This window comes from Rhagoletis zephyria, unplaced genomic scaffold, assembly GCF_001687245.7.
Source record: "Rhagoletis zephyria isolate East Lansing unplaced genomic scaffold, Rhagoletis_zephyria_1.1 Rzeph_scaffold_01405, whole genome shotgun sequence".
Classification (NCBI taxonomy): domain Eukaryota; kingdom Metazoa; phylum Arthropoda; class Insecta; order Diptera; family Tephritidae; genus Rhagoletis; species Rhagoletis zephyria.
The window spans coordinates 3,399-29,335 of record NW_016158489.1 but is presented as its reverse complement, the minus strand read 5'-3'; the positions used below and the strand labels follow the sequence as shown (position 1 = coordinate 29,335).

Genomic DNA, 25,937 nt, shown 5'->3' with positions numbered 1-25,937 from the left:
TATATATCTATGTATATTAAAATAAATATCTGTATTTCCATTGTTTTGTGAGCTTGTTTTACGTTGAAATGTGAGCATTCATATAAGTAATTCGTACTTGGAAAATGTAATTGTAAAGCTCCAATTAATAAATACATATGTAGTACGTTAGGGTGGTCCAAAGATGCATATGAAAAAGTAAAGTCGGAATTTTTATGCCCTCACCCCCTAGGATTGTTTTATACCCAAAAAAAAATAATACCAGAATTTTTTATTTTGAAATCAAAAAATATTTAGAGGTTCCTCAAAGCGCTCAAAGTTTTCCATGTACTTTATATGGGGAAAAACAACTTTTCGTAGAAATGGTATAAAATTCTTGAAAATCAATATCTTCCAAAAATCAATATTTCTGCTTTTCTTCAGGAGATTCTCAATAATAATATCCAATTATTTTTTGAACCATTTCTTCATAGTAACTATATTTTATAGGTACTTAGTACGCAAAAACTCCTAGAAAATTTCAGAAAAAGCGATACGGGGATAAATAAAGGTACTTAGTATTAAAAAATGGTTAAATAAACAATTGGGTGTTGTTATTGGAAGTATACTGAAGAGGACCAGATTTTTCCGATAAAAAATATTAATTTTCAAGAATTCCATACCATTTCTACGAAAAGTGTTTTTCCTATATAAAATACATGGAAAAATTTTAGCGCTTTGAGCGACCTTTAAATATTTTTTGTTTGCAAAATAAAAACTAGGGATATATTTTTTTGATATAAAACCCAGGGCACCCCTGGGGCTTCACTTATTTCGGACCACCGTAATGTACATACATACACTATATGTACATACATATGTAGGTGAATTTGTTATTATATTTGGTTTTTGTGTAGCAAAAATATGCAAACTAATAAAATCATAAGTGCAAAATTTAAATAAATGATTAATTATTTAAACGTATAAGTGCGCTTAAAAAATATTTTGTGTTATTGTGCATATCCGACGTTTATGTAAATGAAACGTTTCCGCAGTGAAATTAAAAAATGTCTTGTAACCTCAAACATATGTACATACAGTTGGTGTGAGTCAAAATCGTACTGTAAATTTGTTTCCATATTTTGAAAATATTTTGTTTTATTTAAATTTCATTAATTTATAATACAAATATAGTTTATGTAGAAAAATCCATAAAAGTCAAAGTTTCTAACTTTGGTATAGTTAGAAAAAAAGTAAAACTTTTATCACACTTTTTATTCAGAATTTCAAGATTTGTTATATTAAGTTTTATAGCCCATTAAATTTTAGTACAATAAAGTGAAAGTTCGAAGTCGCTACAAAATATCGTTGATTTTTAGAATTTTTTTTTTGTGTCTTGGGTGATGCAATTTTTTTCCAAATAGAAATAGATTTTGTTCATGCATTATATAGAAGAAAATGATGAAAATTGACACTAGAAAATCGCGCGGATTTTTAATATTTTTTTTAGAAGTTTTGCTCGACAATGCAGCATACTTAATATGGAAGAAAATGCCTAGCAGCGTCAGCAAAAAAAAAATATTAAAAATTAACACGATTTTGTAGCGTCTTAAAACTTGCACTTTATTCTACTAAAATTTAATGGGCTATAAAACTGTATACTTCAGATTTTTCTAAAATTTCTGAATACAAAGTTTGAAATTTTTGGGGAAATGTGGTAAAATGTGTTGAATTTTTGTACAAAGTTTGAAATGTGGCTTTATATGGTGCTTGTTATATAACCCGCTAGACTTTTATAAAAAAAATACTAAACATCGAATTTATATTATTTCTTCNAATCGGACAATAACCACGCCCACATCCCATATAACGGTAATTTAGAAATATACGAAATCCTCGATAAATCAGAAAATAAAGCTATTTTTTTCAAAATTGATGATTGCAACAATTCTTAACAAAGAAATACGCTTATGGTAAAATTTTGGAAAATGGGAGTGGCACCGCCCACTTATGATCACATATAGGTATCTCGGTAACCGTTGTACCAACTTGTACCAAACTCAGTACGGTAATTGTGCTTGCCACATAAAAGTAAACCATTGAAAATTGTTGAAATCGGAATAAAATTACGGCCGCTTTTCATATAACGGTAAATTTCAGAAATGCTTGAAATTTCAATATTTCGAAATTTAAGGGCGCCAATTTACTTAAAATTTATACACCCCGGCTTATCATGTAGCGGTAGCTTTTGGAAAGGTGGAAAACATATATTTAATACTTGCGCCGGGTATTTAATGTTCGGCTCCGCCCGAACTTAGACTTTCTTACTTGTTTTTATTTGATTTTTTTCTCAACTTGTATATAAATATCGAATTTCTATTATTTCTTCCACCACTGTATAGCTATGTATATAGGAATGTGGTATATTAGTTTTGTTCTCAACTTGTATATAAATTGAAAAAGACCTTAATATTCTACTTCCAAAATACAATCGTCTAACGCCGTATTAACACAAAAAACACATAAAAACAAACCAAAAATAAACTAATTTTTCTTTTCTAGGCTTGAAGCATAATTCCTTTCACTCGGTTTGACATTTTTTGACAATTCTATTCTGTTTGCTTTCAATGATTGCTTTCTGCACTGATTCAGCTTCTACAGCTTCGACACTTAACGGTTCGACTTTTTATGGTATTGTTTGCGTTTTGCATTCAATTCTCTCCCCTTTCTTAATGTCTTTTTGGTCAAAATGCCATAGTATAACTCCTAAATATACATATATAGCTATGTATTAAGCACCATATTTGGGACAATATTAAGCCAAAAATCTTTGAAGAGGTTTTAATTTTCACTTAAACTTTTTATTTGTGCTTTGGCGCCTATTTCTTTGTGAGCTATGACATTCCCTTTTTCCATGGCTCAGTATATCAGAGTAGTACGATTGTTTTTATCATGTTTACTTTCCATAGAATGTGTAAATAAGGTATGGTGGAGCCTAGACTCTTCTTCGTTGACCTTCCCATTGACAGCAGGTTATTGTTTTAACATGGCTTCGACGTTACTTTGTTTTGTATTTCTTTTTGGTTAAACACTTCATTGTGGTCATGCATTGAGGAAGGGTTTAAAGTTTTACGACACTTCTAAAATTACTATCTAGGCTTGCCGTTTGTCTTATTGTTTCATCTCTAATTTATATTGCTTAAGTATTACTCGCTTTAGCTGGCCAATTTCGAGAAACAATTTTTATATTGTTTTCAAGCTGCTTTTTCAAAGCTGATGCTCTAGAAACTGAAATTTGTTTATCTGAATTACATTGTCTTTTGTTATAAATATTTATACTAATTGGTGGATGAGTGATAGTTGGGCGTCTTGGTGCTTTTTATATTTGTATATTAACTTTTTTCGCATAATGGTTGTTTGTAACAGCCTAACGGAATCGAGAAATACATACATATGTATATGTTTGTTCGTCCGTCTGTCTGTGCACACAATAGCTCGAGTAAAAATTGAGATATGAGGATGGGCAAAATTGATGGACCTACCTCCCACTAAACGGTAGTTTGCAGAAATACAAAAACTGCAATATTTTGGAAACTATTAATCCTGAAAAAAAAAATGTTTGCATTAATTGATGATAAATCCTACAAATTACTTTATACAAAAATGTCGACAAAGGTTTTTTTTTAGTTGTGCTTCTTTTGAATAGGTCCTACTCGATCTTTTGTCGATTTGATCCGTGAATCGATTCAAAAAATTCGAGAATAGACATTCGATTTTTCCTCAATTGATGCATATTGAACTACGGTTTGCCCCAGAAAAGGTATGAAATTATAAACAAATTTGAATTTCCAACATGAGAGAGCAAAGACCAAATAATTCAATTATGTACCTAAAAAACCCATACAATTTTTAAAAATTTTAACCATCGATCAAAATGTTTGCAGTAAAAATGTGGAAAAAAGTGCTCGGCTCGAGGGATAAAAAATGATTTTTATTTGAAAAGTTGAAACTTGTTTAAATTTCTACGATTATTTTGCGGGGCATTTCTGCGACATATTTTTCTCCCCCACTTTGGGGAATTTGCCCTCTGTTTTTGGAGAATTAGAAATATTTGACAACTGTCCACGTGGATTTTGTCCGTAGGTGAAAGAGGGCCATGTGCGAAAGTCGCAGTAAGTCATAGCACGATAATGTTTACAATTCAATTCCAAACTGTTTTTTAAGTCGAAAAGTTCTGAATAAATTTAGCTTAGAAAAGTCAAACTTTCAAAAAGGGCGGTCATCTGTTTACGTTAAATCTTGTCTGGGAAAAGGTAACGATTTAAAAGTGGCATAAATCTATTCGAGCAAGATTACCGATTAGGGCGACGTCTACGAACTTTTTTGGAAAAAGTCGGAAATAACTGGTTCCGGAAAATGCACGTTTTCGAAAGAAGAAAATCTCAGGTATTAACTGCCATTTGTACGGTCAGTTCAAAATGGCTGCTGGTAATGCCCCCGTCACTTCCAAATAACAGCGGATTGCGTCTAAAGTGAATATGCTGCGTTTATGTTCCAAACGATAGACGACGAAGTTAATTTAGTAGCTATTAATTCTGCTGATTCATATTTATGTAGATATATGATTAGTTAAAAATTCTTGCCTCTACTTGTATCATAACTTCTTCTAACTATTCGAGTTTCACTTTCTCTCAGAGAAAACTAATTTCATCTTCAGTTTATTTACATCCATAGCAGCACAACTAAAAGCAGGTGTAAGTAGGTACATACTCGCTTCTGTCTACGCTGAATACTCACCACAACGAGTTTCAGCTTCAGCTGTTACTTTAAATAAATATTGATAAAAGTCATACATTAATTCTACAACTTTTTATACACATGCTGTTGTTGTTGTTGTTTTTACATATTATAAAATTGCAGTTTTCCCCATTGCAACGAGTAACTGCCATCAATAATGTAGCAAAATGTGGGTCAGTATAATATAGCCAGTCGCGCCAACACTACTATCTCACTGCCTTGTCGCTAGAAGTAAGGCAGCCGTCCTACCGCTCGCCCGCCCGCTGAATGCAAGGTTGGCCGACCGCAGCACCCCACTAGCACTAGCGAGAACGTGGCGTTGCCAGCATCAACCGCAACTCACTTTAGTTCAGTGCCTCTTTGGCGGCGGCGTGCTGCTGTCTGGTGACGCTGCTTTTATTTATGGAACCACTTGTTTATTATAGCTCCGCTGCATTGCATTTGCCACCGTTCACGATCACTTTCTTCACCCACTGCACATACATAGTTAAATTACTAAATTTGCCTCACTGCATTTTCTGGAGCTGCTCAAATATATACCAATGGAGTACGCTGGCCGCCGAGCAGCAATTGGCTAAAAATACTTTTACAACGAGCGAAAAAATGAAGAGTCATCCAGTAGTCAATTAGGCGTTAAGGGAATTTATTACAAATTTGTTTTCATTCCAGGTGGTTGTACATTGAAAGCAATTCAAATATTTTAAAAACCATGCTGGGGTTTTTGCTGCCGATGTGACTGTCGCGTGGGTGTTGTGTCTAAATTTGTTTCGATTGGTATGTCATTTTATGGCTGTCGCCTAGCTTTATAGTCTACGCTATTCCCGTTGATTAATTTATGCATTCATTTTGCTGTTGCTTCTGTTGTAATTGATCTGTCACGATGTATAATATGGAATTTATGGTTGGAAAGTTGTTTATGTTACAGCATTTCTGATTACGGCTGTCGTAGTACTACGAGGGCTGGGGCTCTATTCTGTAACTGTGAGTTTCCAAGTGTACACTGAAAATTGTGTGCACTCTTCATTTTGCGATTCAGGAAGAGTGAGAATGAGTTTTAGCTATCAAAATTGTGTACACTTCCTCATTTTGCGATTCAGCATGTATGAGAATGAGTTTTAACTGTCAAAATTGTGTACACTTCTCTTCCGAAAAACTCACTGAAAATTTTAGTCAGTGAGTTTTTGGTTGTGAGTTTTGCACTCGGTGTACACTACATTTTCTCACAGTTACAGAATAGAGCCCCTGCTCCGACAAAATATTCTATGTGACGACGAACTCACTTCTACATTCGCTGAAANTTTGGTTGTGAGTTTTGCACTCGGTGTACACTACATTTTCTCACAGTTCCGGAATAGAGCCCCTGCTGCGACAAAATATTCTATGTGACGACGAACTCACTTCTACATTCGCTCATTTATTGTAGCATCCATGTATAGTTTGTAAAATTTTAGAGTTAAATTTGCATAATAATTCTATTGTTGAAAGATTTCTGAAGGGAAATATTTTTGTTATGTGTCTCAATTATATGTATATTGATATCAGGGACCGAACATAACAGTTTTTGACGAAAACTGCCATGGAAAAATTCACTATGAAGGAAATGTTCTGCAACTAAGTGATACATACCAATCGATTTCTTTTTTCACCGAGGCTCAAATTTGAAAATAAATTTTTATTTGGAATTTTTATGTAAAATAAAAAAAAAATAACGATTATTTTTTATGTTTATATTATAAATCCCAAATAACAATTATTTTTGATTTTTATATTATATGTCTTAGATAATAGTTATTGAAGACTTTTATTTATAAAAGTCATCAAAATAAAAATCATTCAGTGACTTTTACTTTTAAAAGTCATCAATATAAATCAGTCATCGACTATTATTTTTTTCATTAAGACGGTGTTGCGAAACGAAATTTTACTACCCCTTATACAAATGGCTTTTATAAGTATGATTTAAAAAATAAAAGTCAGTGACTGATTTTTATTTATGACTTTTATAAATAATAGTGTTCGATAACTGTTATCTAAGACACATAATCTAAAAATCACAAATAACTGCTATTTTTAGATTATTTATATAAAAATAAAAAATAATTGTTATTTTCGATTTATAAAATAATAATCAGAAATAAAGGTTATTTAAAGAGTAATTAAATAAAAGTCAGAATATAATTGTTAAAGACCGATTCTTTTAATAAAAGTTTTAACTGTTACGGTTCCTGTTTAATATACATATATAAAGCCGCATTTTCTCGATAAAAAAATCTTTTTAATGATTTTATAACAAATTACGAAAATATTTTTTCCCCGTGCGTAATACTTATATGGAAAACTTCAGAGTTTCGGCGGCACGATAAAATATTAACCGGCTTCGAAATAAAAAATACGGGTCCGACGTTATGGTAAGTGGCAGCAAGAGAAATTCTAAAAATTAATTTTCCGGTGTAATTTTGGACCACCCCAATGTAAATATATACACACATTCAGTGCATTAATGATTTCGTTTCAAAGTTTCATACGTGATATGCACGGTAGACCGTATAACCCAATTAAGCTCAGTTTGTTCCAAGCTATTTTAAACACTCACTATGAGAGTATTTCAGGAGTGCAACATTTTTTTTTTTCGACACGCTGTAAAAACAGCCGATTCGGGGTTTTATATGACTACTATCCTATCACAACAAACTAAGAAGTTATAGTGATTTTTCTGAAAACGGCTGCTTTTACAGGGGGCCGAAAAAATTGGCTCTCCTGAAATACTCTCATAGTGAGTGTTAAAAATCACTTGAAACAAATTGAACTTTTTTCCGCCCATAATCGTGATACGGTCTGATGTACCGAATCGTTTAACATTAATGCATTAATGTAAAGCTATCAGGTTGATGTTTTTGTCATCATGCCATCACTATCGGCTAATTTCACAATAATCCCCTTATCAATAATATTTATTATCAATTTTCCAAGTAAAGTTGTAAACGAACTGTTATACAAATGTAAGTATTTATACATACATATGTATTTCTAAAGACAAACAAACCCCTATCTTACAAGATAAGTCATAAAGATAAAATACTACGTAAATATATACATACATGCGTATGCATGTATAAAGTTTACACGAATAAAATTCCCTGTGTGTAAATAAATGTAAAGAATTTTATTGGCGTTTCTATTATTCAGCTCTTACAGCACTCAACAAAGCTAAGCATAAGCCTTGGCTACATCAGGAAAGTTTTTGTTGAGCTGAACTGATTCTCGATAAAAATTTCTGCACACACCACTCTCTAACTACCAAAATGTAAAAATCTGTACAAATCGTGTGATCCCTGTTTAAGCATACTTACATACAACTCTTATAAACCAAGTATTTAATGGTGAAATTAACACATTTTCATTTTGTTGAATGTAAGTCTAAATACCAAAATTTATTTTTATAGCATTACATACTTCACGTTTAGAGGGTGAGTCAATTCCAAATTGACTTAATGCCAATTGACATTATTTCACTTTTGGCCTGTGTGTTTATGTGATTGACATTAATTCCATTGACATTATTGCACGCCACCGTTTTTTTTTTTGTTATTTATTTTTAGGGTAACCTAAAAAAAAAAAACTTGAAAGCCTTTGCTCTCCCTTGATTTTTGACTTATGACGTTCTTCTAGCAAACGAGTTTAAGTATAAACCTCAATTTGTTGGTGTGTATCTTAAATATATCTATAGATAATAAACAATATTTTAAAAGTTACCAATCCCATGCCTCCCTCAAAAACGAATACAGTATTTTAAAAAAGTAGCTGTACTTATGAAATTTTTTATATAAATTTATGTAAATGTGCCAGTATTGCCTTAATTAAAAAATATATGCAGTATCCGCCTAACATCAAAAATAAAAGCAAATGAAAAGTTTTCTAATAGCGGTCACCCCTCGGAAGGCGATGGCAAAGCTCCGAGTGTATTTTTGCCATGAAAAAAAGCTTCTCATAAAAATACAATCGCCGTTCGGAGTCGGCGTAAATTTTGCTCGCCTTTGTGTGACAACAGCAAGCCCCACGCCATAAATCGGAGGAGAAGCTCGGCGCAACACTAACATATTACGGCTGTTCAGGATTTTGTGCACTTTTTTTGAGACTTTAACTCACTACACCCCTACCCTGTACGAACCGAACAGCCCTATTGTGTAAGCGCCAATCTATTACTTATTATGTGCAAAAACGGAAGCACGCCATCACACGATTTAAAAAATACAAGTAAACAGCATTGTAGTTTTAAATTTTTTAGATACCATCACAAAGTGTATAAGTACTTACTGTAATAGTATAAGCTTTATACATTAAAATACCTGTAGACACATGTATACATTGAAGTGAAAACTTAGATGAATATTTCGCGTAAATTCTTACCTTTAAATGAGAGTACAACATACACATGTATGTATATACTAGGAATTTTAATCCCGGGATCCCGGCCTTTTTTAGGTTCTTGGCAAATAATACCGGGATTTTCGGGATTTGTAATTTGCACTGATGGCAATAATAGAAACTCCTTTTCTTGACCAGTATTGGCTACATTTCTTTTTTTATTTAATAATTAACATATAACACCGTGCGATAGTAAATTTTACACACAAAAATCAATATATTAGCCCATGGTCCAAATATATTAAAATTGCTTTCTTAGTTTTTCAATCTGACGTCAGTAATCCAAAAATGATATGCTTAGAGAAGAAATATGGGTATCAAATTAAAGACGAAATTCTGTAGATTTAAATCAGATTCAATGTTTTGGTGCATAAGGACTGGTAAGTATTGAAAATGTCCTTTTGAAATTTTATCCTTGAAATTTCGCAGTATTTTTTTTTAATTATATATTTTAAAGACTTATATAAACTCGATAACATCCTCGAATTTCGTCCTTCTAACTTTATCAGCTTAAAAAATTACCTATTCGTCCTTGTGAATTCAAAAAAAATTTAATTATTTAGATTCTAAAGAAATTTCCTCTTTCATTTGGTGCCAATATTTTTATTCTACATTGCATTGAATTTTCGGAATTAATCATATCTTTGAAATTAAAAAGTCCTTTAAATAAGACCTGACGTCAGAGAAAAAAAATAAAAGCGCCACTTTAAATATGAAAGTAGGTTTCAACCCAGAAGCAATTTTTCGATTTAAGTTGTTGAAAAGTAATGTATATCTAAATCCCGGGACTAATCAAGGGATCCCGGGATCGATAAAAACGGAAAAATTAACATCCCTAATGTATTGTAGAATATGTGTTTATATGTATTTACACACATATGTATGTACATTCAAAATTGGCTGTAAGCATTTCGGTACGCGCTCAATTACTGATAACAGAAAAGCACTTGAGTAGTTGCTTAATGAGAGCAGTAGAGCGTGGCACAGTGTCATGAAACCTTTGTAATTATAATGAAATTTAGTTGTGATGTTATTCGCCGCAGATAGCTTTATACTACTATGAGTCGGTTTGGAGGTCAATAGTTAATTAATAGAAAATCCGCTGTTTTCAACTATTGGCTAACTAATGGGTGTATATTTGCTAACTATCAGTCAACCATTAGTCAAATTGATGCTGTGAAATGAAAATTGGCTGGTTAACATTAACCTATTAGTTAACTAATGATTGTGAAACGGCCTTATTTATTATTGGAAAACTTGATGTACATTTGTATATCAATTACAGATTTCTAAGCTTTAGCTTCCGCGACGTTATATGTAGATATGTACATTAGGGCGGAGTAATTTGTTTTAGCAAAATTTTCGAAGATAGTATAAGTATAGCAAATTCAAATTTTACGTTTAATTCTATGCAAAAATGGCGAACAAACTATATACCAAAAATGACGTTTGACCCTCCCAATTTTCAAAAGAAAAAGCAGTATATTGTAACTATTTTGGTCGAAATTGTCGATAAACTGACAGTTACCGAGGCTTATTCGTCGTTCTCAAGCCGTACTTCTGCCATGCTGGAACATATAAGAATAGTACAAACAATGTTTCTCAACAATGTTTCTTCATGTTCTATTGCAACCAAGCGTACCCAGCGGCCGCTTTTGGTAAAACTTAATTGCTAATTCAGATCCTTCGGACCCCAACTTAATCATGGCAGAAGTTTGAATTTTCCCCGTAATGACTGCTTTTTTCTTCCATACAAAGTAGCTCGAAAGTTTGTTTTTTATATGGAGGGAAATGCCGAGCACCTTCAACCACAAAAATTGGCAAAAATCCACGCGAATCTTTAGCAACTTCAAAATTTGCCTGTATCATACTCAAATTAATTGGGCTATAAAACCGCATACCTATGAATAAAAAGTTAGTAAATTTTTCTAAATTTTTTTTTTTAATTTTTGCACAAAGATTGAAGTTTTTATATATGTAGTTTTTGTAAGAGAGTGAGCTATACTTTTATAAAAAATTGATAAACATTGAACAAGCAAAAGAAAAGTTGTCAAAACTACACTGAGAAAAGAGTTTAGTTACGCCAACTAAATATGTTTTTCTGAACAAATGATTTGGTTATAGTTACATTATTTGTTTATAGTTACCCAATCATGTGTTGAGAGGAATATATTTGGCTGACTTTTTCTGAGTGTATATACATATTTAAGTGCGTATGAGCTGCTTCCCGTGGGCACTCCCTTAAATTCCGGCAAGAAAAGTAAGGACATTTTTTCTCTAGCAACAACATCTCAATACTTCTTACTTATTCAAATGCTTAGTTTCCGAACTCCGAAAGATTAACTAATTTTTGGTGTACTCATTACACTGTGCGACGTTCCATCGACTAGTAGATACGTCTGATATCGTTGTATACGTGCTGTCGTCTAGATAAAACCACCTTACTCAAAGCGCTAATAGAGTACGGTGTTATAAAGTCATTCGCGTACAGTTAGTTACTGGAGACGTGCAGTGGATTGTAACGAAACGCACGAAAATACCTAAACACCGAGAAACCGCGACAATTCCAGCGTAAAAGTTTACATTGAGTTCGGTTGACGTGGATTTGCTGTAAATGACAAACGTGAAAATGGCGAAACAGCACTAAAAGTGACATTAGTTGAAATGTTATGAATGTAATGCGTATTTTTGGAAAATAGCAAATGTTCTTAAATGAACACAAGTGTTAAAAGTCATAAAAATATATGTATACATATATATATATTTATATATTTATAGTCAACCAAACACACACATACTTAGTGCTAATGAAGCCACTCTAAAAAAACTGTGAATGCGTTAAAAGTTTGATCTACTAGTTGTGTTTTTAATTTTTGTTTATTCAACTTGTTTGCAATCTACATATTCAATGATAAAATTTATACAAAAACCAAAAATGTATACATTGGAGTTAATGAATCACGTTGGTGATTATCTAAGTAATATCATTCACTTGCAAGTAATGGATATGACGAAGGGCAAAGATGAAGGTGAGTGTGGTATGAAGAAGTACTAGCTTCATTGTGCTTTGTAATTTAAGGTACAAAAATTACTCTTAAATCCAGTTCTCATTATTTGGATCGGCAAAAGTACATATGTATGTGCTGCTGCTGCTGATTCGTTTCGACTGGTACTGCTGCACTTAAAGTACCTTTTGTTGTACATACATATTTGTAGCGGCTTTTACAACCACTCTAACCGCCAGACCATTGCAGTTCATTGTAAGTGCTGTGCTTGACACTTTTGTGGTTTTCAAAAGTGGCAGCATTACAAATTTCCCGTTAAGTGGTTTTCACTTCATCCTTCCCTGCTATTATTATTTCATTTCGTTATAAATATTTTAATTGTTTCGAGAACTCATAAATTTAGCTGTTCAAACTAAACCTTTGGCACAATTGAAAAGTCGCTGTACCCTGCAGGAAATGTATCTAGCTATAAGTTAACTTTAAGTTAATTAGGAAGGAGCTAAAATTCACTTATTATCTGTATATTTTCTTTGGAGAAAGTTAACTATGCTTCTATGGCGATGGCCGCGAAATAGTCAAGGGCTGTTACCTCTGCATTTGATGTAACTAACTTTCAACTAACTACTTTTGGAAATAAAATATCAATAGGAAAAACAAAATATTTATTTTTATTTTTTATTTACTTTATTTATTTTATCACATTTCATATTTGTTTACATATTCTGGGGTAGGTGGTCCCATATTCGAAGTCCTTCAGACATAACTTCAAAATGATAATATGAAATTTCGATCTTCCTTTTATTTGTCCTCAATTCGAAAAAGTATTTGCGAAGTGCAGGATATTTAAATAGAAACGCGTTTAAAGAAAACAATCTCCTTCATTACTCCTGCATTACTTGCCAACTAGTTTCAAGTTAGCCTTTTGTAGCTAGCTACAAGTTATATATTTTATAGATATCCCGCAAAAAAGCTAACTACAAGTAGGTTATTTATTATCAATTGATAACTTTTTTCTGCAGGCTATGCTTATACGTATTGTATATACATATGATAAACCTTGATATGAAAAGCTAACAACAAAAAATTAGCACATCAATGTGTTTTGCAAAGTAAAATGAAAACAATAAATGTTAAAAGCAATAAATAAATGTATAAGTTTATGCGTATTTATGAACATTCGATCGGCAATGTACTCGTACTTGTGTTAACACACATTTACCATAAAAACACAAACCAACGATATTATTTATCGGTTCGCCACGCTTGGCTTAGTGAAGGCAAGTTTTCACACAAACTCCCCACAAGCGTTTTTTTCTCTTTTCACACATATCTAAGTACATACAGTGTCAGTGAAAATCGTACCGTAATTTTTTTCCATTTTTTGAAAATATTTTTTTTTATTATTATTTTTTATAAAAATATAGTTCATACTACAAAAAATCCATTAAACTCAAAGCTTCTACTCTTGTAACAATTAGAAAAGCAAAAAATTGTAAAATTTTCATCAAAATTTCAAACTTTTTGTTCAGTTTTGGGTATCTCCAAAGATGTATTAATTCAGCATTTACCTTATCGTATCACCTTAACCGAATACAATTTTTCAAATAGGTGGCAACTCTTATCAAAAATTAATTTTTGGCAGTGAACTTTCCCAAATCTCTTTAGTTTGATACCCATATTGCAATATTTAATTTATCTTATCAAATTAATCAAATTAAAATTTTTAAACAGGTGGCAACCTTCCAGAAAAATATTTTCGCCTTTAAGCCTTCTTAAACCTTTTTCTTTGGACAGCCCCATTGCCATATTTGCTTTATCTTATTAATTTACTTAAACTCGATTTTTCCAACAGGTGGCCGCTTTCTAATTATTTTTTCCTATATTTTAGGTTAACAATGCATTGGTGTAAACTGCATTCGATTCCATGTTTTAGTTTTTGACAGGCAGACAGATACACAGATAAAAATTGTAAAAATTGTTGATTTGGCTTCTGTTGCTCTAATAATGACCCCCCATATTGTTTTTCTTTAATATCTATAATGTACAGACAGCGGCCGGTTACACGTTTGTTATACATACATATGTATGGATTAATAAATTTTAAATACAACAAAATATTCGATTTTCACCGACACTCGCTGTAAGTGTGAATTGCTCTTTTTATTTTTTGCACCCATACGCATATTGTGTTTTGGCGTAGAATAAGTGATGAAATTTCGTCCTTCGTGTACATAGTTAAGTCCACAAACATATTTATGCACAGTCAAAAATAAGTATATCCTGCGTTTTGATGATTTTATTTATTTGTATTTTCTACACCAAATTTTTCTTATTTTTTCTTTCTAACCGACTTCAAAAAGGTATATTTTTTTATGAACGTCACCGCATAACTTTGGAACATGTTAACCGATTTCTTTAGATCTTTTTTTAAAGGAAGAGGTGGTACTAATCTGGTTTAAACCCGATCATTGGATCATGAAGAGATTAACTGGTCTCTTAAATTTTTATATGAAAATTGAAGTCGGTTTGGTTTTTTGCTTAAAAATTACTTGTATAAAAATATGTATAGTTTATTCAACAGCAAAAAGTACAAAAATTAATTTTGAGAAATGAGATTATTTTGTTGAACCTGTAGAGTATTTTGACATTTAAAGGGTTGCTGCCACCTATTTAAAAAGTAAAATTTAATTTCAATTATTTAGCGTTGTTTTCTCAAGTAACCTGTAACTTTAAAGCTCAGTTTATATAAAATTTGCATTAAAACTTATGATTTTTTTTAAATTGGTTTACAACCAAGAAACATACATACGATAATAGAAATGCTCAACTTTGAACATAGTTTTACTTTTAACCCAACCTTTAATTATATAGTGAGCTTTAAAGTTAAAGGTTACTTCAGAAAACGACCCTTAATATGGTTAATGACTACAATATGGGCATCTTTATGTCTTAACTATACGTAGCACTATGATTAAGTTTGAAAATTTTCGTGGCCAAAATTAATTGTGAAAAGTATTTAGTATTTATTGAAATTCGATTTCACATATTATTGAAAAAAAAAACCTTAACCCTCGACGACGGAGGGGCCCATAAGGAGTTACTGTTTAATTTGTGGTTTTATTGGAAAGTTTGAATTTCCTAATATGTCTGCTAAAAAGTTAAAAGGAGTCGCCTTTGCAGTAAAAAAATTGTAAACAGCATTTTATTTCCTCTTTATTTAGTTCTCCCCTCCAAATAGTTCACTACGGACATTATAAAAAATACTTACAAAAAGAGCCATTTTCTCAGAAAACGCAAAAAAAGCGCAACATGAAATCGACAAATTAAATTAAAAACTACATTTTACACATTTTTAATATTCTTAACACGCCAAATATGGCCATCATTTTAAAATCATATTGAAATATAATTTTTTTTGGAAAAAAAATAAAATTAAACAAAACAATAAAAGAAAACAGGTTTAGATAGATCTTTTCTATTTTTCCCTATATTTTTGGTAATTTTTTAAATAACTGTTAATTTAAATATGGTTATTTGAAAACTTTCCGCTGAGTTCTTCGACCTGTCGTTTTAAAAAGAAATATTCTCTGTCTGTCTGGCGTAATCAACTACAGTTACATTACTTTGACCGCCCTTTTGTATCAATTGTATACCTTTTCACAAAGGAGCGTGGCTATTGGAGACAAGTTACCCTAAGCAAGAAAATGTGTTGAAATACGAAAAAAAAAATAAAAGCTGGTTTCCTGAAAATTTATTTAACTACATTCCAAATATACCTAAAATAGTGTATTTGTACCGAATTTACTTCCAAACTAAATAAAGGTACGATTGTATCAACTTTTCCATCACTGTAGCTAATCGAGCAGCTGAAAGTGTGTGAACACTAAATGGGTGGCAGCTCAATTAAAAGGTTAATTGACTCAATTAAATTTCTGTTTGAAGTAAATATAAAAATAGTTAGTAATAATAATACAACTGCTTTTTTATTGTTGAAGCTTTCTATCATTTATTTTGCAACACAATTCAATTCAGTAATTGTACGAACAATTTTACGAATCGGAAAAAAACACACTGTTGATCCGGATAGCCGGATTTTATTCATATACACGAATATACGAACGGATATCCGAATATACGGATAGTCCCAGCCCCAATTTTAAGCTTTCAGTTAATTAATTATTGCTATTGAATATTTAAATTAGGTAATAATATAATTCGAATAAGGAAGTACGTGAAAAGAAATAAAAATGTAATAAGTAAGGCACAAAAAAACCACCGCTTGGGTTTATTTATAATTTAAACGAATAAAAGCTGAAACTGGAATACGAGCCTTCTGTTTATAACTTCCAAAGTGAATCAGAGGGATAGCTTTAAACTTGAATTAACTGAAATCGAGCGTCATCCGGTAGAGCGTAAATTCATCATTTCATTGCTTTTGGGCGAGTCTGTGAGTCATATAAATACATACATATAGAAATGGGTCAACTAGGCGCCTGCCAAAGCTTGAAATCGAGTGCTTTGGCTAATACATACATATGTAGGTATGTACGAGCGTTGTGCCAATTTTTACTTCTTGAGTTTCATTTAGTTGATTAGCATATAAAGTTATAAAGTGAAAAAAGGAGTAAGTCTGCGTAGCAAAGCTGCTATAAAAGATACGACGCTGCTCATAAAACGTAACATTCGCGACAGCTAACCGAATGGACAAGTTTTACTGTCCCGTATGTATGCGCAAATAAATTAAATAAACTTGAGAAAATTCACACCACTGCAAAAAAAAACGCAACTTGAAAACAATAAATTGAAACTCTTGCACGACTCAACCAACGTCTCAAATCTGTTGCGAATCTACAAATTCGAATGGGAATGCTCGGTCCGCTATCAAACGCTGGCGGAATGCCAATAAATTTCCAAGCGTACCAAATATGCGCAAATGCAAATTGAACGCATTGGCGAACACAGCCAATTCAGGCCGTAAATCAATGCTGCTACAGTTTGTCTCACATTTTCACTTTTGACCAGCTCAACTAACCAAGTCGCACAAAAAACTGTTTTTAGATTAATGTGAAATAATACTAGACTAGGAAATTAAAAAAATAAATATATTATCAGAGCCTTCTTTCAATTCGCGCTAAAAATTAATTAACGCCATTGAAAAAAAAAAAATCGCAAGCCAATCGTAGAGCCCAGCTATTGGGTTCGCGCGCACAACTTGGCCAAAAGCAAAATACGACTAGTTAACCAGTTTGCGTCAAACAACATTTCACTCAATTGTGGCGCGCATTTGTTTGCGTTGTGAACACAATTTAGATTTTGGTGTCAAAACGTAAACAAAACAGGTAAAAAAAAATGCGAAAAACACGCAACAACCACAAGTGTTTTCTCCAAATACGCAACGCGCATCAACAACTATGTACATACTCGTACGTAGATAGATATGAAGAAAAATTCGCGTAACGTTTTCATTTTGCGCCTGCAACAGTTTAAATTTGTGGCATGCATTTGGCAATTTGTTGCGCGACTGGTTTTCACCTACTTTTTTTGCTGTTCTTTTGCCATTCTACAGCCGTCTTCTTCCATATACATACATACGTAAATGCTTGCCTGCTGATTGCTTGTTTGCTTGACTGGCTATACCCAATTGCTTTAGCAGTTGGCTGGTTGATTAGTGGGTTGGCTGGCTGCTTGCCCACCTGCCAAATACCGGCAATCGAGCACAAAACGTTCTTTTGACCAAAATCTTAATCGAGTGCATACGGCTGTGAATAGAAATACGAATTGATAGGACTTATTGCGATAACTAGTAAAGCAAGTACATAATATGAATAAAACGTATAATATTTATGGCTTACATATACTTTTGCTAGGTGTTTGGCAGACCTTCTCCTCGGATTTCTTTTTAATGCAGAAATGCATCTAGAGCAGAGGTTCCCAAACTTATTTTTCTCGTAAACCTTTTTCAAAACGTTACTGGTTTCGGTGGACCCCTAATGCTCATTTCTAACATATTTCCAAAGCTCATTAAAAAATGCGGCTGAATTCCAAAACTAAATTCGTAGTGGCAAAAATAAAAATAAAATATTTTCTTTTGCAAGTTTTATAGAACAGAGCTCGTACAGGCATGAAAGAACTATTATCTCGCTCTGAGGAGTTATATTTTTTAAGAGCACTAAATAAACTCCTTACATGTTCGGCTTACTCATGAATTTGCGTGTGATGTATTTGTCAAATAAGTAGTTTACTTGTGTCGATGGCATCATTTTTTTTTATCGCTCCGAGTTTTAAAGTGATGCGAAAAATATTCGTCACTCGCATTTTTAAAACACAAAACTTGAAACAACAAAACTGCAAAGCTTTTTACGCCAAGCTTCAAATTCAGAAACTGACTAAAAAGAAAAGGCCGAATCTAGATAAATCGATGATAACCAAACAAGCAAGCAAGAAGCTTAAGAAGTGTTCCACCGTCCCATCCTCTTCAAATCAGGATGGGCAAATGGAGTTGTCATTTACGCCTATCACAGTCAGGTGTTTGAGCCACGTGAAGTGACCAGTCAGCAGTTACGTCTTCTCAGTGATAGGAAAAAACTAGATATACCTTCTGAGATTGAAGGCAACATCAGTTTTGCCTACCTGCATTCACTCAATGGCTCCCAGTCATTGCTGAGCGAAGTATCAACCCAGTTTGTGATGGTGGCTTCGATGGTCAAAATGGCGAGTGTTATAACTGGTTGCGGATCGATGAATGCCTGGTCTAAGCCAACTGTGTTCAAAGGGTCAGACGTCTCATTTTCAGGCACTCCCGAGTTGTCCGGCACTCAGAGTAAACCAAGCTCGTTAGCTTTACCAACATAATTTAGTCGAGACTTGCATTGCCGAACAAGTTTGGAAGTGCTTAGTTCGAGGGCTGGCCAATGCCTTAAGTGCAGCTTGGCTGCACCTGTAGATACGTAAGAGGGACGACGAAGTCTATGGTTTTGGGGATTGCAAATACCTCAGCGTGGAAGACCAAAGCATATTTCTCAAGAGAAAAAGTGAAGCTTATACCCATTATCTTCGAAAAATACTTCAGATCCTGACCCTGAATCAGTTTTGGAGCCATCAGTGAAAATTCGACAATGTACGAGTGCGGGCTCAGTGCTAGAATTAAACCAGAATTCCCTCTCAGGGAACTCTCTCTCTCTCTCTCTCTCTCTAGAATTATCCTGTAGCAAGTGCTCAAATATCTTCCGCCGGAAATTTCCGCATCCCCTCACTCAGTGTTATACCAACATCCGTTTCTTTTTAGAATGCAGGTGGTCTTTAAGGCTTCTCCAGGTATGATGACACAAAGGGACGGTAACATCATCAAGAGCTCAAGAAAATTAAAGTCAAATAAATAGGCTATCAAGCAACCATTTTGTTTTTTTATTATCGAAAAGAAATGAGTTTTCATGGACGCTCACTTACAACTCGTGGACCCCCATATTTTTTTCACGAAAACGTAGACCCCTGTTGAGCCTCCTATGGACCCCTGGGGGTCCACCTAGACCACTTTGGGAACCACTGATCTAGAGCATTTCTGCATCCAAAATAAACATTTTTGCAGTATAAAACAAAACTAGGAATGAATGGGAAGAAATTTAACATTCTTATTTTTTATTTGTGTTATTAACCGACTTCAAAAAAGGAGCAGGTTATCAATACGTCAGAATTTATTTTGAATTTTTTTTTTTTTACCACGTCAACCGATTTCGATAATTTTTTTCTATCGGAAAGGTGGTGCCTCAGAGGGTGGTAATTTTTAAATTTTTATATGAGAATTGAAGTCGGTTGAGTGTTTTCTGCTTAAAAGTTACTTGTTTTAGTTGTCCTGGTTTCTGTAAAAAAAAACATTAACTAATTAGGGCGGCTCTAAATATCTAAAATCAAAATTTATATTCGAGTACATAGCGCTCATTTACTTCAATAGTGTTATCTATAATCCAAAAATACAAAAATCTAAGTGTGCAGAAATTACCGCTACCTCTTCTTCTATGTTGTGTATAAATTTCAAGCCTGTTTCGATTACCAATACTTATCATACTACAACAAAATATATATTTATTCTATTCTAAATTCAAAACTTTAAAGCCGTTTATCTCGAGTTTTGCTTTTTTGAGCTCTGACACTATTCAAATATATACACACACACACATATGCATGTACATTATCAAACTTTTCTGCGCGCTTGGAAATCAATTCAATTGGAAAATCGAAATTTAATTGTACACAAATCGCGCATATAAAAGCGAAACAAAAAGCAGATGCCTGAAAGCATTTAAAAGCAATAAGCATTCGTACATTTGCACAAATTCAGGGCAACGATTAAAATACATACTGTAATTTTACTAACAATTTCATATCTAACGGTATGCAAAAATATTTGCCATCTTTGTTTGAAAATCTCTTTTATAATGGCATGCATTTACAAACAAATCTAAAATATTTTTGAAAGCTATCTCTGATTTATAGATGTATACACAACTGTGTCAGATCTTTTGAAAATTTCCAGCAATTACATTTTGCTCTTCCATGCCTTTTGACTTTTTGGCGCTATTAACCCAGATAGCTGTTTTTCAAATTAAATTAACTGTGCAACAAACATCGCTTTTCATTATGATCTTATTCGTGTATACAAATATGCCTAGCAAGTTATCGCTGATGTGCTACTGAAACAACCTGAATTCGCTATTATGAATTTAAAAAGTAACATAGGCAAGTTTTGATTGCCAAAGTTGGCAGTAAGTAGATAGCTGATCAGTTACATGTGCGTATGAGTATTACGCCACATTCTTACAGCTTCTTAAATGTGTTGAGGAAATTTGATATGAGTGAATTGATAAGGTTTCATTATTTGCGTAAATTGAAAACTTGGCCTTTGAAAGTATTTTTTGGCGACAATGGTGCGAATTGAAATACTGGTTATGACACTGTTTTGGGTTTTGAGCCTAAGTACCTTGACCTTTAAGTGCCATTAATTGATTCCTCTACACGTCACTGATTGGCAGTGTTGCCCAAAATAAATATCCATTTATGGCTAGAATCTCCAGAAAAAAGGGCTAGAAAAGGGCTAGTTTCTAGTTATTCATCATTTTTCATTTTAGAACGAATTTCCAAAACTTTATCTACTTGTTTACTCGTAAAAAAATAGAATGATTAATTTTACCCTTGTTTGCACGAAAAAGGGACTTCACGAATAAGTATTCTTTTTTCTTTTGTTATCTAATTTTAGGGTCGCTAAACATGAAAATGAGTCTCTTTTGCAGTTATTGTCAAAAAAACTCCAGAAAAGCGAATACAACTAATCTTCTTTGGATGATATCTTTCGAAAGATATATTTAGCTTCATTGCGTTCATATATCTCTTGTGTCAATCGGAATAGTACTGTTTGAGTTTCAGCTGTTTAAATTCGAAAGATAAGTAAATTTTCAAGCTTTGTCGAAAATTGTTAATTTTTATTCATTCCTTACAGTTGATAAACTTTGCAAAATAAAAAAGTTTGGACGAATGACAATTTCATAACGAAAATGTGACGCATAAGTATGCCAAAATCGGACAGAAAATGTTAAAATTTTTTACAAATTTAATAAAAGCGACCAATTTGACTTTTTGCTACAATCAGTGCTTTCAGTTGAAAATGTGTTTTTCCACACAAACAACAGAAATGTTAAAATTTAATATTTAAAATTAAGTTAAGATTTTTGGCGCCTCAAGGGGCTGTTTAAAATTTAAAATGGCTAAAAGCAAATTTCTGTAGCAATTTAAAATAAAAATGGTAACACTAAGTACTGATTGTTAATATCGTTAGTAGTATAAATGCCGAATTTCATATCAATAGCATCATTACGCTTTCAGTAATTGAGCTGCCATCAAATTCCTCACAAAGAAGAACAAAAAGCCGACGGAAATAGTTGAAGAGAGGGGAATTATATAGAAAAATAAAACTTTTATATATGTCTGTGTTCGTATGGAAAAGTAGCTTATGTCGAAAGGCTGGCTTTAGTATAAATCGGCATTCGCAGCATACGATTGCGAATGACTTACGGGCGCTAAGCCGTTTAAACAACTTTTAGCAAATAAACGTGCAAGAAATAGTTCCGATACTAGCAAGTCAATATTCTTTTTAAGTCTCATCAAAAAATTCCTTGTCGTTTAAAAAATAAAGGGAATGCCGCATTATACTAAAGCCGGCCTTTCGACATAAGCTACTTTTCCATACGAACACAGATGTATATCTATCAGCAATTTTAATACTTCAGGCTCAAAACTTTTGCAGCCTCCCTTTGCACTAAAACCCCCCTCTACTGGGTTTACATAGTTGTTACGTGCTAAAACATAAGTAAATATTTAAGTTACATCAAACACATAATTACCTCATACTTTGTACGGACATGTGAACCTAAATACTATTCAGCCTATTTATGACACTTTTAACTTGAATTTTTACTTTGCCACTGGGTCTACTACTCGAGGTTTTTATGTAACATACATAAATTGTACATGTAAAAGTTAAACTTTTGACCAGTGTTTATGAAAAGTGAAACCATGACTCACTTCCATTAAAAAAATGCGTGGAAGGAAAGCCTCTTAGGTACTAAATGCATAAAAGTTGCTATACTTAGTATAAATTCGCTGTCATGCTTGTACTTACAGATATTCACATAATCGCAATTTCTTTTCGTTACATACGAATGTGCGAAATTGCTGGATATAGAGCGACTTCGAGTGGCGCTTTTAAATTAATGTACAATGTATGCACTCTATTTCGTTGAATGTATTCGCCGTAAATTGCCAGTCAAGCCGTATGTAGACTATATAATTTATTTGACCTCAGAAATTATGATGTTATTTGCAAAAGCATTCGCAATAAACGAGAAAGTGACAACAAAGCTTCAAAGTACAAATATACAACTAAATAAAATACACAAACTTTTTTTTTTTTTGCTTCACTGAAGTCTTGAGGTTTTCACAGTTTATGAGATAAACCATTTATTATTAATTACTGTTAATTGGTAAATACTCTAAAATAGAATTCTGTATGACATCTTTGTACGAAAATGTCGTAATTTTGTGATTAATTGAAACCGTCGGGCAAACGGATTACTTAGAATTCAATTTACGCATAAATATTTTATTGCAATATTTGAGTTCATCTCGGTCACATCATTTAATTTCTTTTAATTGAACTACGGTCGAATAAAAGTCAGTGTGGTTAGCGATTAGCATATAATTATGAAAATATGAGGGCAGCTTTTCGAATTTAATTTTTCGGCAAAAAATAATTTAGTTTCTCAACCGGGTCTCAGTGTTTTCCCAATTATCTAATTTCTTCCAAATAATAGATTTCTTCAATGTCCAGAATAGACCTTTGTCTTAGGGCTGGTTTCTCCAACTCAACTTACTAACTTAGTTTAGCCACTTTTCGGACTTAAGTCAAATGTTAGCCTACGTTTTACACAGCTTATTCTTGACTAAGTCAAGAAAATTGGCTTAACTAAGTTAAGTTGAGTTGGAGAAACCAGCACTTAGTGATGAGCAGCTCTTCATTTTACCCAAGTGTTTTACAGCCCAGCCATTTCTTTCTAGTTTGGACACGGGAAATAGTCAGAGTCGTCTTAATAGCGGGAATATCATGGTTTGGTTAAACAGTTTCCTTTTGCAGAGGCAAACATACCAAAAAGGGCAGCTCAATAGGACGATCCGTTCTAAAGTGATGCTCGACCATATCTAAGCAACTTTGTTTTATTTATATAGAGATGTAAATTTTCAGATAGTTGGCAACTCACTTCAGAATTATTGTCCCCCATTCTCAACACTACTCAACGCTTTTGAATGGCGACGCAAGGTGGCACGTTAGAGACGGAGCTCACGTCCCTCTACTCGAACAAGACGAGGTGAGAACAGCAATAAGGCGGTTTAAGAACAACAAGACCCCGGAACCGACGGTACACAGGCTGAGCTGTTCAAAGCCGGTGGCAAAGAGTTGGTGGGGCACAAGGAGAAGTTGATCTGATAAATAAATGTCCGAAGACTGGAATCTCAGTGTACTTTGTCCAATCCACAAGAAAGGAAATCACGCCGTTTGCCCCAACTATCGCGTAATAAGCCTTTTTTAATGTTGCGTCCTGTCGAGGATACTGTGTGAAAAACTGAAGCCGTTCACGAACGAACTGTTTCGACCTTATCGGTATCGAGAAGACTTTAGATAAGCAAATCATCGAACACATCTTCTTTTTGTCGACTTTAAAGCTGCATTTGATAGCACGAAGAAAAGCTTTTTAATCTGTTCCTTGAAAGCATAATACGAACTGCCAATCTGAATCACATATATGCACCATATACAACAGCGGTCAAAATCATAGCAGTAAAATTCAAAATGATATTGTTTGCAACTCCTGTTTATTTATTTATTTTTAATAATTTTATTTAAAATATATTAAGTTAGATCTATAACAGAAGCCGCAGAAATAAAAATTTAAAAAATTGCACAAAGTTCACAAAAATGAATTAAACTTTGAAAAATTTTCATCAAAATTAAAATTTTTTTATTCAAATGTTTAGAAAATTTTCGAGTAAGCAGTTTTGTAGCGCATTCAATTTCAGTATAATAAAGTGCAAGTTTCACGTTACTAAAAATTACCGCCGATTTTTTAGATTTTTTTTTTTTTGTCGCGGGTATTCTTTTTCATACGTTACGTGGAAAAAATTTGGATTCTGGCCTTAAAAATGTAGTTCTCTCGTTAAATTGGATGGATTATTGTGGTAGATATGGAGCTGGATTGACCGGCCTTAATCTTTTTATTAAAGACATTCTTCTTCAGAAATAACTACATTTGACAACGTGATTACTTTTCGCAAGTGCGTGGGGTTCCTACAAAAAAATGCCTCAGAGAAATAAGTATACAAGTAGATAGATATACTATATTTGCACTCAAAAAGTAAAATTTTCCAGTAATCTACAGTGAGATACAACACAACAAGCACAGCCCAATTCAAACTCCCTTATAATTACCACTCCACGTATTACCAATTGCACTCTCGATATATTAAACGGGATATGTATGTATGTAAGTAGATGTAGTATGTAGTTTACACATACTTATTTACGTATAGTAAACGCTGTTGTAAATTGATTTAAGCGTGTTATTGTTTGTTCAATCGTGCATACTCTATTACACTTGAAAGTCACAGCTTATTGTGAGTTAAGCGAAGCTAAATCAAGGTGCGCATGGTGGCAAGTTGCTTGCTATGTATGTATGTATGTATGTAGCATTCAAGCGTTGCAAGTTGAAAGCAATTGACTTCTTTTGTCTCAATCTTCTCGCTTTTACTAAACAATTCCTACTTACATACATACATACTTGTACATACATGCTACATAAATACATACATACCAATAAACATTTACGTTTCTAAGCGCATATTGAAGTATNATATTGAAGTAGTCGATGGCTTAACATGTTTGTACAGCTGTACCTGTTGTTTTCCTTGTTGCTGTTGACACAATTCCACTACAAGTGAAACTCACTCTTTCTAGCACAAAACAAAACAAAACAAATAAATGCTGAGAAAAGTAGAAGTCGAAGAAAAACGTTGCATCGCTTTCTTACATATCTAAACAGCAATGCCCCGGCCCACTTTGGCGGACTGTCACATGCATCAGCTAAGTATTCTTAGCTTGTGATTGTTATTATTTACATACTTAATATTTTTCTACTATTCTTTCTTTCCGGC

At 33.1% G+C, this 25,937-nt stretch overlaps 1 long non-coding RNA gene across 1 annotated transcript; it reads right to left on the bottom strand.

The window, feature by feature from the left end:
* Positions 1 to 1,178: 1,178 nt before the first annotated feature.
* On the bottom strand, positions 1,179 to 11,830 carry LOC108363908 (uncharacterized). Its single transcript, XR_001847671.1, has 3 exons — positions 11,820 to 11,830; positions 1,649 to 1,765; positions 1,179 to 1,189 (listed from the first exon to the last, which is right to left on the bottom strand). It is a non-coding gene; the product is annotated as an uncharacterized LOC108363908 (long non-coding RNA).
* Between the last annotated feature and the right edge of the window lie 14,107 nt (positions 11,831 to 25,937).